The sequence below is a fragment of the Tyto alba genome, unplaced genomic scaffold (genome assembly GCF_018691265.1).
Source record: "Tyto alba isolate M040663 unplaced genomic scaffold, T.alba_DEE_v4.0 Super-Scaffold_17, whole genome shotgun sequence".
NCBI classification, from domain to species: Eukaryota; Metazoa; Chordata; class Aves; order Strigiformes; family Tytonidae; genus Tyto; species Tyto alba.
In genome coordinates, this window is record NW_024881279.1 from 7,913,407 (window position 1) to 7,926,107 (window position 12,701).

Genomic DNA, 12,701 nt, shown 5'->3' on the forward strand with positions numbered 1-12,701 from the left:
TGGCTGATGAACTTGGATAGGAATTTCTGCAGCCGGAGCAGGGCTACGCCCAGGGTTTTGGATATGAGGAATAGCTGCATCCAGCCTCTACTGGGGATGGTCCCACCTTTATTTAGTGAGGATCATTCCTTCAGCCATCTCTGCCACTCCTCTCCACCTCACGATGCCTTGCTAAGGAGCTCAAGCATCACCAAACCTTATTGATTTATTACTGTTTCCCCACTCCAGACCTATCTCTTGTTAAAGGATGCTAGTAATCCAAAGATGCCTTTGCTAATGCCCAAAATATATTGTGTGGGCTCAGTCTTGACTCTTCTTGGGTAACAAGGCAAAAATTTCCTTTGACTTTGCTTGGCGTGCCCTGCCATACCTCTGAGACTCCTTCTTTCTGCACTTGCTCCCAGCATGTGTACAGCACAGTGCTCATGGCAGAGCATCTCAGCACGTGTGGCAGTCACTGCTGGCATGAGCATCGCATGGCACTGCCATTCCTCAAGCACGGATCATGTGGGACAGGGCCATTTCTAGCCCTGCAACTGCCTTAAACCATGGGACATCTACACAGATGGGCATCCATGCCAAGGAGACCCTTCTAATCCACCGCCCTCCTCCTGAGCATGCCTAGATCACTTTTCTTACCTCTCCTCCACAACCACTAATGCCTCATGGAGAACCAGTATGGGGGTCCTGCAAGCACCCTCAGAACTGTGGGAGCTGGGAACCAGCCTGCAAACTGGTAAACAGGGAAGGGGTTGGCTCAGCATGCCAGGGAGGGGGAAAACAGCCGTGGCTTCCCTAACAGCCACCTTGGAAGGAGCTCTGGCCCCTACAGACCATCGATCACCAGCAAGGGGATGTGCTGTCTGCTGGAAATCAGAGTCCACAGCCCCCTGTCAGCAAATCCCATTTGCATTTCCAGGGGCAATTCCTGCATCCACTGCCCCACGTTGCTCCCCTTGTCCAAGCCGCCCTGCTCCAGTGATGTTGGGCAGAGGTGCTGGCCGCCGGCCCGGCCCGCGAGGGCATCTCGGCTGGCGGCAGCACGACCGCGGCGAAGGAAGGAGCGGAGAAGCGAAGCCAGGCCTCTCACACAGCCTCCCGTCCTTTCTCTTCTTCTGGCTTTCTATTTCTAGCCCCTTTTCTTGCTGGGGCTGCGCTTCCAGGCGCTCCCACAATGCTCGCTGGCCCCGCCATCCTGCCAAGCAGGCCAGAGACATCTGGTGCAAATTAGCGGGAAGTAAAATATACTTTATTTCTTCTTTGTCTAAGCGCATCTGAGTCATTAAGTGAGATCATGGGTGCCCGTATGCAAAAAAAAAAGCCCTGTATGAATCCCATGATCGATGCTGCTTGCAGCCAGGGAGCGAGGGCTTCTCCTGGCCAGGGGAGCCCCGTCCCCCACTTTTGCAGGCAAAGAGCTCCCCAAGCAAAGGCTGGTGACCCCTGAAACCCAAGCCTTGCTTTTCCAGCAGAGAAACTCCTTGGCTTGTCCTGTTTTCCTCTGCCACCCTCCCCCCAGCCTCCGGGACTGCTTCTTTCCCACCCTTTAATCTAAATAAAACTGAGCGGGCTTTTTTTTTTTTTCCCTTGGCTGGAACCGTCCGGAGTTGCAACATCTCTCCTCTGGGGTCCCTCGGCTCCCATGACACTGCGTTTACTCACAGGCCAGATTATCATCACAGAGCCCTTTTTCTTTTTCCCAGCACATGGCTAGAATTAGGCAGGGCACACACATGGGGAGCCTGTCGTCCCAAGGCCCATAAACAGCTGCTGATAAAACACAGAGGTAGGAAATCTGAAACCAGGCTGAGGAGCAGAGGGGCTGGGGAGTCCCCGGGGCCCCACAAGCCATCCCTGCCCAAACCCTCGTCGCTCAGCTGCCTGCTAGAGCCAAAAGGGTGCTGAGGCTTTACTTGGGCGCTGGTGAGACCAAGGGATGCTGAGAGTCCTGGGTGTCTGCTTGAAATACGCCTGGGTTTAGGGCTTTCTTTTAGTCACGCAGAGGTGAGGTTTTGCAAGCACTCACAGGCAGCGTCGCTAATGCCTGAACCCTCTGAGTGGTAAAGCACCTTGGTCTGTGAATATGTGATTAAAGCCACAACCCTGGTGTGGACCAGCTCTCTAGGAGATGATCAAAGCAGGAGCAGATGCCACCTCCCGGGCAGTGCGAGCTTAGGGCCGCTATGCCCACAAGTAGGGACGGTTCTCCTGCCTGCCTCTGCTGCAGAGAGTGGGGCTGGTGCGGCTGGAGCCCCTGCCCAGGACCTCACATACCGGTCCCCAGCTTCGGTTTTACCTGGAGGAGGTGGTTGTGTGGTCATGAGGGTGCTGGTCGTGCAACAGACGACAGGACACCAGCTAGCAGAGTCAGCCTCCCCCCAGGCCAGCCTGCCATGGGATATCGCGGGCTTTGACAGCATCTGTCTGAAAGCCGAAAATGAGGCCTGTGACTCCAAAGCACGGGGGAAAAGCTGCCAGGGAGGATGACGAGTCCACGCTGAGCCCTGGTGGCATGATTCAGCGGCCCTGGGGTCAGCCGTGTGAGGAATGGGGTGGGGTGGGGTGGTGAGCCTCACGCAGCCCCGTTTCAGCTGCGGCTGTCCTCCCTCTCCGAGCGTGGGGGGACGGTGACATCCACGCACACGGTCCAACCAAACCTCCAGCCGTGGCTCTCCGCAACGCATCGCTGTGAGGAGCTGGTGCGGGGCGACGTGGGACCACGGTGAGCCCTGCTCTCTCACCCCTAATCCCCCCCCCCCCGCTTTCCCCACTCCCTTTTAAGCCCATGGGAGATGGAGGAAACGAGTGACCTATTTAGTGTAAGTTCAAAATAAAATGAAACATCTGTTTGGAGAGGTGCCAGCATTATAAATAATCCCCCAGCCCCGAGTGTTGGTATTCGTGGCCCTTTTGGCTGCGCATGCTCCTCAGCTTCCGCTTTCGGAGGAAAAGCCGGGCCCCGGGGCTGGCAGGGCTGCTCCCCGGAGCCTGCAAGCTTGGCCCAGACTGTGGGAAAACCCTGGGCGAGGACCAGGGCTTACCTGGAGTTGGGGAAGGAGGGATGGGGGGTGTTGAGAGCAACGGCTGCCACATGCCGGGCAAGGTCAGCATGGCACTTGGCAGCCCCTTGCCTCATACCCCGGTCCTCACCCCGGCCAAATCCTGACCCCCTTGGTCTCACTCTGGCAGCTGGTGGGTGCCAGGACTGTGGTGATGCTGGGGGCTGGCCCATGGTGGTGCTGGGGGCTGGCCGGCATTTTGGAGCACAGCCCTGAAGTCTGGCATTGTGCATGACTGGGGATGCTCACGCTGGGCTTCATTCAGCCTCAGGGCTCGCCCCTTGCAGAGCGATGAACCCCCGGGGGGAGGCACAAAAGTGCCCCTTGGGAGCATTTCAGCCTTTCCCAGTGCCCTTCTCTAGCAGGATTCTCTAAAGGATGCAACAGAGCCCAGCTGGGGCTGCCAGTGACCATCCTCAACTTCTCCATTGCCCTTGACAGCAAAAACATTTTCGGGAGAACACGCTATGCTGTTTCATGAGCATGCAAGCAATGAAAGTTATGAACGTGGTTTCGGGGCACCCAAACCATGGGCCAGGACCCACATAGCTCCCTGCATCTCTTCACCTCTGGCCCCTCCAACCGGGCAGCAAAGCCTTGGGGCTGGCTGGCAGCAGTGACTCGAAGAGCTCTCTAGCCCCTCCACCCCCAAACTGGCATATTTGGGGGTCCCAGCTCCTGAGCATGTGGGGCTGGATGGGGCTTGCCTCTCTGAGCAGAGCCCACCCACTCACCCTCTGCTTTTCCCCACTGCTGGCAGAATGGGGAGGGGAAGCAGAGGATGCGGGACCAAGGGTTGGGCACCATCCTGGCTCCTCATCCCACGTCCTGACACCCCCAGGGACTTCCTCGCTCTCGTGCCATAGCTGCTAGAAAGTTGTGTCTACCTTCCTGCAGCAATTCAAGGGAAGCACTCGGCTAAGGTATACTCGAGGAATAAAACAGTCCCCAATGTGTCAGCATCTCCATCACCTGCTCAATCACTATTCAAGGGTGGCTGCTATGGTGGGGCCAGGGCTGGAGCCAAAGGTCCCAGCTGGCTCTAATTAACCACTAATCATCAGCTGCACGGGGAGGGTGATGGACACAGGAGGAGAAAAAGAGCTTTCCTGAGCCCTGGTAGGATGTAGGGGCTTTTCAAAGCTCCAGGAGCAGTCAGTGTTGTGGTCTTCCTAGCTGCATATCTCAGTGAAGGATGAGCAATCTGATCCTCTGAAAATTTCCCTGAGACACAGATCTGCCGGGGAGGAGGAGATAATTTGTGTGGATGCATCAACTCCTCGGCTGCCTGCGAGGGACCCAAGCTTAATCGCTTTGTTCTGGGGTTTTAGGCTCTCGTGGCTGGGATTAGGAGCTCACCAGCTCTGCAGTCAGGGCACCCTTTGCCCATCTGCAGGACTCAGAGAGGAGCCTGGCACCACTGCCAGAGTGAGAAAGGATGTGACCAGGTAGTGCTGGGGTGCAAAGGGCAGAGGCTGCTTTCAGGGTGGGGCTGTATTTGATTTGCCCCTGCTACTTCTGGGTTCCTGGGAGGGAACAAAACACAGCTGATGGTGCAGCTCTTGGTACTGGGGGGCTGATCCTGCCACCTTCTCCATAAGCTCACCCATGGGGCAGGAAGACAAGGGTGGTGGCACCCAGCACCAGGGCTGCAGAGACAGCCAACCTGCAGTGCTGGGGGCAGCCGTTCTCGTCTCATGCCTGACCATGGTCAGACCCCCAGCAGGCAGTCACACGTGATTAATGCCTGGCCCCCACCTCCTTATAATAGCAGGACCTGGGGGCAGTGATGGAGTTTTCTGGAGCAGCGGATGCAGAAAGTGAGCACATTCCATGTGCATCTGCAGGTTGCACAGGGGATGTCTCCCTCTTGGGTAACTTCTTCCTACGTGCTCTGGCCAGACAGCATGAGCTGTGCTTGACACCCTGCATGCAGGGTCCTTTCTGAACTCCAGCAGGTCTTCTCCCCTTGGTCACAGTGCAAAATTCCAGCTCCCCTCTGCACTCATGCTCTGCAAACTGCCCCTGCCCCCCCAAACCCCACGGATCCTCCTGAGAAGCCGAGGCAGGGCTCAGCCTTGGCTGAGGGACCCTGCCCTTCCCTGAGTGCGGCTTTAAAATGGGCACCAAGTCCTGCTCCCTGCACCAGCACTCAGACCATATTCTTCCAAACAGCTCCCAGGCTGGAGATGGAAACTTGGCAGTTGCCTGCGGGGAGAGAGGAGGGGACCCCTCTCACGATGCCTGCAGTGCTCAGCCCCAAGGAAAGAGGGGTTTCTGTTTTGCAACCACTTGCTCGGCAAAGGCTGAAACTGAGGTGACTTCCAGGGGAATGTGATTGCAGAGAACGGGGCTCGAAATGGTGTATTTTCTGCTGGCCCTGGTTCAGACAAACCCACAAGCAAACATATTTTTTTGTATAAATAAGACAGTGTGTCTCGCCAGTTAAAGCAATTCAAACATGAATGTAGCAATTTAATTGGTGCCAATTACTGTGTCTCGGTAGCATTAAGATTTCAGTCACAGACTCTTTTGCATGGTAGACGGTCCAGAAGGGGGAAGGCAGAGGGACTGGCAGGATGGGGCCTCGCACCAAGGGGAAGCCTTGCTTTGGGATCCTTGTCCCCCCACAGCCCTGGTGCTGCCCATGGGGACATGCTGAGAAGTCCCCTTCCACATCAGGGAGAAGGTACCTCCTACTCCATCTGTCTCCTGGTTTGCAGCCCAGGCTTTCTCCTGCTTGCACCCAGGGCTGTGCCCTGGTTATATCCCTGCACTCTCCAACCCTTTCCTGCTCCAGCTCTTGCACCCTACAGCCTCCTGCAAGCCCCATCACACACCAGCTCTTGCTGAGCCCCGGGAAGGGCATAGGATGGGTGTCAGTGGAGACCTGGAGAGATGAGAAGGTGCCCCTGCAGACATGCCCTGGAGAGGACAAGTCCATCCATGGGTGCAGGACATAGACCACTCATACTACACCAACCTGGTTTTCCTGGCAGCAGCCTTTGTGCGGGAGCTTTTGTGGGCTTCCTGCTACCTGCACAGGCTCTCCGCACCGTGGTCCTCTGGCCCTGCAGGTTGGTGGTTGCAGGAGAAGGGTACAAACACAGACCAGGGCATGCCACAGCCTGTGTCCCAGGTGTGTGCCCAAGAACAGTGAAAAAGCAGGGTGTGAGAGGCAACGCATCACTGTACATCTCCTGCTACCAGGCTGGGGGGACAATGGACCTGTGGGACGCCCTTGCTCAATGTATGACCCATCTTAGCACCTGTGTGTGCATTTCCATCACACGTCCCTGTCCATATCCCATCTGGGTCTGCTCCATGTCCCCCATGGTGCCGGGAAAATGCTGCACTTCCAGGAGGAGGAGTCCCGGTGGGAGCAGAGCAGGGCAGAGGTGCGCTTGGCTTGGGGAGCCTAATTAGGCAACCGGGAAGAGGAGGAGGGGAAACAGCCACCCCTAAAACAAGCCTTGTTATGTCCAGTTTGCTTGGCGGAGCGGAAGGAGCCTCCTGGAGCTGTTCCAGGCTCTCAGGAAACAATACCCAGTCTATACCCTCCCCTTGCAGCTCCTCTCCAGGGGATTTCTTTCAAGTACAAACAAACAAACTCCACGAAGTGTTCAGCTCGGATCCTCCCTCACAGGGATAGGATGTGTCCAGTCAGCCCTGAGCCCGTGCGGTCCCCAGCTCGCTCCAGCTTTGGGCCAAAGGCAGCTCTTGCTGCCGGCACTGTTGGCTGCACTCCCACGGGGTTTGGCCACCGCACGGCTCCCCTGCTCCCTGCCCTTTGCCGCTGTATCCCGGGAAGACGCTTCGCTGGAGCCTGACCCTATGAACACCATTGCAATCCCATCCCGCTTCAGCGTGGCATCAGGCACCGGGGCCAGAAGTCCCTGCTTGGACTGTCTGGTAGCGACTGGTCCCAGCTCTCCGTCATTCGGGTGATGCCATGGCCAACCAACACCATCTCTCCCTGCATGACATTGCTCTTGCAGCTAGAGAGCATTTCTTAACCTCAACTTTCCTCTGGTGCTCCCCAAAGCAATTTGGTCTTGCCCTAATCCCAGAGAAGGGCTCAACAATCTCTTCTTCCTAGCAGTGCTGTTCTGAGCACTTTGGAAATCCTGTCACAGACCCATCAAAAATGAGGCTGAAAGGGATCATGGGGTCATTGCCCTGCTGCAGTGCCCACCTCTCCCCAGCCAGAGGTTTGCCTGATGCACCCTTTGAAACCTGTGGGTCTGAAGGCAACCAGCTTCATGTCTTTAAACCTACAGGCATTTCCCCTAAAAGGTAACTTTTTTCTTTGCAGTGACCTTCCCTGTGCATGAACATTCTGTGCTACCTCCCCACAACACCCAGTGACCAGCGAGCCCCATTAACCCCTCTCCCAGTCCTCTGCAGCCTCTTCTGGGCTTATGATCACCCTCCCTGCTCTCCCTGAGCCTTTCCACTCCATGTGCATCCCTGCTGGAGTGCTCGGCATCACTCACTGTGGAGGGCCCGCTCGCTCTACCCTGCCTGTTTGTGCTGCCTCCAGCTGTGCTCCTTTCAGCACATCCCACGGGAAGAGCTGTAGGTTTCCCTGCAATTTGGTTTGTGTCTGCTATGGCCCCCAGATCCTTTCCCACCCTACAAGCTGCCTGGGCTGTTAGGTCCCAAGATCACTCACAGCCATTTAATATTTCCTTGCTAATGGCAGCATGCTGTCACAGCTTGCTGTTGCCTGGTTGGTGCTGGAATTCTCCAGGAGCCCTTGGGATCCTCCCGTGCTCCAGTCGGCCCACACACTGGCTGCCCACCCAGCCTGGTGCCAGCCCAGAGTTCTGGTACATGCCCTCATCCATCGCTCAGGCAGTTAATGTAGAGATTGCAGATGACCAAGCCCAGGCCAGAGTGTTGCAGGACCCCACTAGAAATGCCGAGGACTTGGGACAAAAAGCTAACTTCTCCCTGACTGCAGCATTGCAGCTGGCTGTGCTTGTGTTCAGATCATGCTGCCCATGCAGACTGCAGGCACCCCGAACCACCAGCCCTGTGGGGGGATGCGGGAGATGAGCTGAGGACATGTAATCAGGTGGCTGCGGTCCCCCCGCCAGCTCCTTCAGAGGGGACTCTCCACACTGCTGAGCTGGGGGAAGGGACAGCTGGTTTTAGGGAGAGAAAAGCCTCCTGCAAATGGGTTGCCATGATCTAACGCTTCTCCAAATCACCGACTTGATGCACTGACTGACTTGGAGGTGTTTCCTGGACCCAGGGACACTGCCTGGGGTTGGCAACTCCCACCAGGGCCACAACACACCCAGGCTTGGGTGACATCAATGTCAAGGAGTGACTTCAAGCCTCATGTCAGACCATGCCCAGGGCTGGCTGACAACTAGGCTGGCTACCTGGTGGCTCCCTCTTCAAACCACCCTGGCATGTCACCTCTGCCAGGCAGAGCCGCACCTTTGCCACTGGCTACGGCTGCCTGAACAAAATATGCCCCTTTCCTGAAAGTGTGGGGTGCACAGGCACCTTGTCCTGCAGGGTGTTGAGGGGGAAATGACCCTTCAGCCAACCCCTCAATGGCCCCTGTGGAGCACTGGATGTCAACACTGCTGCTCCTTTTCATTGATGGGAGACCCCCTAAAAAGATTTGGGACTGCCAAGACCCTGCAAACAGAGTTTGCATGCCAGACTGACTACTTTTACCTATTTGCCCACTGCTTTAGCAGAAGCCCTTGGTACTCTGGGGCAAGACTGGGGCAGCACAACATCCCTTCCCACCACAAATCCTGCTTTGAAAGTCTCCCTGTTGGCAAGCGGGTTCAGGAGCTGGATGCTCTGACCCCACAACAGTCCCAACGTGAGCACCAAAACCCCACAGATCATGCAACCCCCTGTCCCCAGGCTGTCGAGGCTGCCCGAGTCAGCACAGCTTCACTCCAGACCAGCTCCAGGCTGTTGGAGGCCCTCAGCTCCTGGGCTCTTGGGACAGCAGAGCGGTTGCCCACATCCATGCCTAGAAGGGGTTTACCAGGTTCTCCCCCCCTCCAGCACCCGGCACGCCAGGGTGCAGGCTCTGAGCAGGGCTTGCAGACATCCTTCTCCACCTTGGCCTGGCCCAGGGGGACAGGAGTCCTGCCAAAGGCACAGAGCAAAGCGGCATGGTCCCTGCATCTAGGGATGACCATGGATGTGCTCGGACGGTCTAACGCTGCTCTGCAGTGGGGCACAATCACACCTCTAAAAGGTGTCTTACTGGGGACGGTGAGTGGCCCATTCCCCACGAACACCCCAGCCCACCCACAGCCGCTGGGCTGGGACAACCAGGGTAACCCCCTCAATCCAGGGAGGGACCGAGAGATCCTAGGGTGAAGCAGAGATCCCCCGGGCCCCAATCCCATTGCAGTGGGGTCCCTCTTCCTGCCCCACAGCTGCAGCATCCCCTTTGCTCCTCACAGCCATCCCAGCCTGGGACCCAGCGAGAGCTAACAGGACGGCTTTTCCTGTGGGATGCTGCAAAGCTCAGCCGCTCTCCACCAAACACCGCTTCCCCAGGGTTTTGTGGGGCGTTTTAGGGTGCCAGCCCCTTGCAAGGCTTTACAGAGCAACTGGGCTGGAGCGGGGAGAGGGTCTCTGGGGTCTGTACCACCTCCAGCGTGAGGTTTCCCAGCTGGAGAGCCTGAGGGCGAGCTGGCACCTGGGTGGGCGACGCGAGGGCTTACCTTGGGCAGGGTCCCACCGGGCGAGTGCCTGTGCCGCACGTCCCACGGGCTCTGGCCGCCCCGAAATTCCTTCCTCTCCTCCTCCGCACTCTTTATCTGCTGCCTGCCGAGGCTCTCCCTGCCCTCCCAGCTTTCCCCAGCTGGCAAGGCTTTTCCACTTAAAGGAGAAAGACAGGGAAGGGAAGAAATGAAGTGGAGGGGAGGAGGGGAAAAAAAATAAAATCAAATCAAAAGGAGAGGCAAGGCTGTGCCAGGGCTGGGCTGCAGCCAAGCCCTTGCTCTGCTCTAGTGCATCTCAGCAGTGCTCTGGGCAGCCCCCAGCCCACCTGGGAGGGGGTCCGGCCGCCCTGGGCCCCAGCGTGGAGCAAAGCCCCTGGCCGAGGGATGTGCACGCGTGTGTGTGTGCGTGTATAAATAAAAGAGACCTCAGGAGGAGGAGAAGGGGGGAGGCTGCCTCGCCAATGAGGAGCAGAGTCCCTCCGACTTCCTCCCTCCACCCTCTGCGGGAACCCTTTGCAGAGCAAAACTTGCGATTAAAGCCCAGCAGACGAGTGCGATGGGGGGAAAATTTTTTTAAAAAAAGGAGGAAAAGCCAAAGTGGCTGCAAGGAGAGAGAAGTTTTGCCGCAGGCTGCCGATGAGGGGGAGCGGCAAGGGCCCAGCTAACGGGAAACAAAAGGAGCCCGGTCCAGCCCGGCTCTTGCCTCCTTAAACCGGAGGGAAGGAGTTGCTCTCTCCCTGTGTCTGCTTTCAATTCTGGCCTTTTTCCCTGTTTTCTTTTTAGTTTCTTTTTTTTTTTTTTTTTTTCCCCTCAAGCCCCCCCTCCCGTTTTCTTTTTTTTTTTTTTTTTTTTTTTTTTTTTTTCCCTTTCTCAGGATATGAGGGGATGTTTAGAAAATCTGCTGCCCACGCCAGCAGCTGACTCATGTTTTTATTAAAGAAGGCCTGTACTGAACCGACTCCGCGTATTCCCCCCGGACGGCTCCCCGGGCCGTGCCGTGCCGGCACTGCGCCTCCCGCCCCGCTCACTCCCGGCCGGCTGCGGCTGCTTGGGGACTGCCAACACCCCCCCATCTCTTTTTTTTTTTTTTTTTTTTTTTTTTTTTTTTTTTTTTTTTTTGGAAAGGGGAATAATAGGTCTTGTGATGCTGTGGCAGAGGGTGGGTTTGGTTGGGGACTTGGGGCTGTTTGGGCTGGTGAGGGGCACAGAGCTGGGAGAGGTGGCAGGAGTTTCCACCTTGGCCATGCCATCATCTCAGATGTCCTGCACCCCTCCTGCCCTCAGGGGGACGGAAACCAGCTAACAAACCTGCTTTAAATCCTCCCCACACTTTGATGAGTTCAAACAAAGTTTCTGAGAATTTCTCAGTAGGCAAAGCATTATTCTTTGTCCAAAAAGGGAATTTTTTTGCAATTTGTTTCAGTACTGGGGATGCAGAAGCTCTTTGGATCAAAACTGTCTTTTGACACATCAGCTCTTGCCACCATTTCCATCTTGGGGATGTGCTTTTCTCTGATCCAAACAAGAAAAACTGCAAAGATGTACTGGCTGTCCTGAAAAAGGAGACTCCCCTGAAAAGATGCGTTCCTATCTTTCTTTTTTTTTTTTTTTCATTCCAAAAATCAAAAAACACTTCCCATAAAACAACGCCACTGAAATCTGTGTTCCTGGCTTGTTTGCAAGGCAGACTCATCCCCTCCTGCCTCGCTAATGAACGCCTGCACAATGGGCACAGCTAATGATTCCCCGGCTGGACGAGCCCAAGAGATTGCCACTTATCGCTTGTTATCTCCGTGTTTTCTTTGCACTGACGAAAAAAAAACAAAGGGGAAGATCTTAATTCTGTGCAGCCAGAGAGGGTGAGGAGAGTTGGGCTGTGGCACCCCTGGTTATCCACACGCAGTGAGCAGCAATTTGCACGGGGCTCGTGTGCCGGCTCGTGCCTGGCAGTGTCTGGCAACCGGGCAGGTGTGGCCACGGGCAGGGCAAGGGGATGCAGGCCTGGCTGAGCCTGGGCAGGAGGGGGAGGCTGAGGAAAGGGGGGATGCTGGAGAAACAGCCCCCCAAGGAGCTGGAGGGGCTCTTACACTGGGCTGCTCTGTGGGGTGAAGCGGCAATGGCCGGGCGAGACCCCGCTGCTCCCCTGCGCCAGGCTGGCTGGATTCCCCGACTCCAGACGTGGTGTTGGCCACGTGTTGGGGGGCCCTGGCAGCCCCCCGCAGAGCCCCCCGGGGTGTTCGGTTGTGCAGAAGAGGAGCCAGCGAGCGTGAGAGCGGCTCATATGGGGGGCAGGCGGCAGAGGGGACATGCTGCGCACATGGCTCTTCCCGACACTTTTCCCAAGGGATAAAGACGTGTCTGACGGGTCCCTGTGCGGGGACATGTGGGCTGCTGGGAATAGCTCAGCAGAACTATTTCCAGGCAGCGTCCCCGCTCCAAGGACACCGTTGCTGCTCCCAATGCAGCTGGAGAGGGAGAAACCCGCTGGGACCATCCTGCTGGGCCACTCGCACTGGGGACAGGCCACCCGGGGTGAGCAGGGGTGGAGAAACTAGCACAGACCATGCTTGAGGACAGAGCATCCCGATCTCGAGGTGGGACATATTGCCCCCTCTTCCCCCTGCAAAAAGATGACCCCAATATTCACTCCCAGGCTGGAAGCAGGGACAACTTGTGCAAACAAAACCCTCTACCAGGAGAAGTCTGCAAAGGTCAGGGTTCATTGTTTTGGGATGCTGGGAGAGCCCTGGAGAGTGCACAGCACACGGCGGTCCATGCTCTACATCCCCAGGGAGCATCCAGGGCCACGCACTTTGTTTAGGAACAGCACATTGGGGTTGCGGCAGCTCCTGGGAAAGGCCAGCTTGGAGGAAGCATCGAAGCCGGAGGGACTAGCTTGTGCAAGCGTGTGGGCGGAGGGGAGCAGCTC

General features: G+C 56.8%; 1 protein-coding gene across 1 annotated transcript in view; it reads right to left on the reverse strand.

Annotated features, from left to right (window-relative positions):
- Nucleotides 1–10,511, reverse strand: part of PDGFRB (platelet derived growth factor receptor beta) — a 34,482-nt gene extending 23,971 nt beyond the window's left edge. Inside the window, exons 1-2 of the mRNA XM_033006092.2 lie at nt 10,099–10,511; nt 9,773–9,929 (exon numbers count right to left, since the gene is read on the reverse strand). The gene's annotated coding sequence lies outside the window, so the exon portion shown is untranslated. The remainder of the gene's footprint in view (nt 1–9,772; nt 9,930–10,098) is intronic.
- Nucleotides 10,512–12,701: the final 2,190 nt, after the last annotated feature.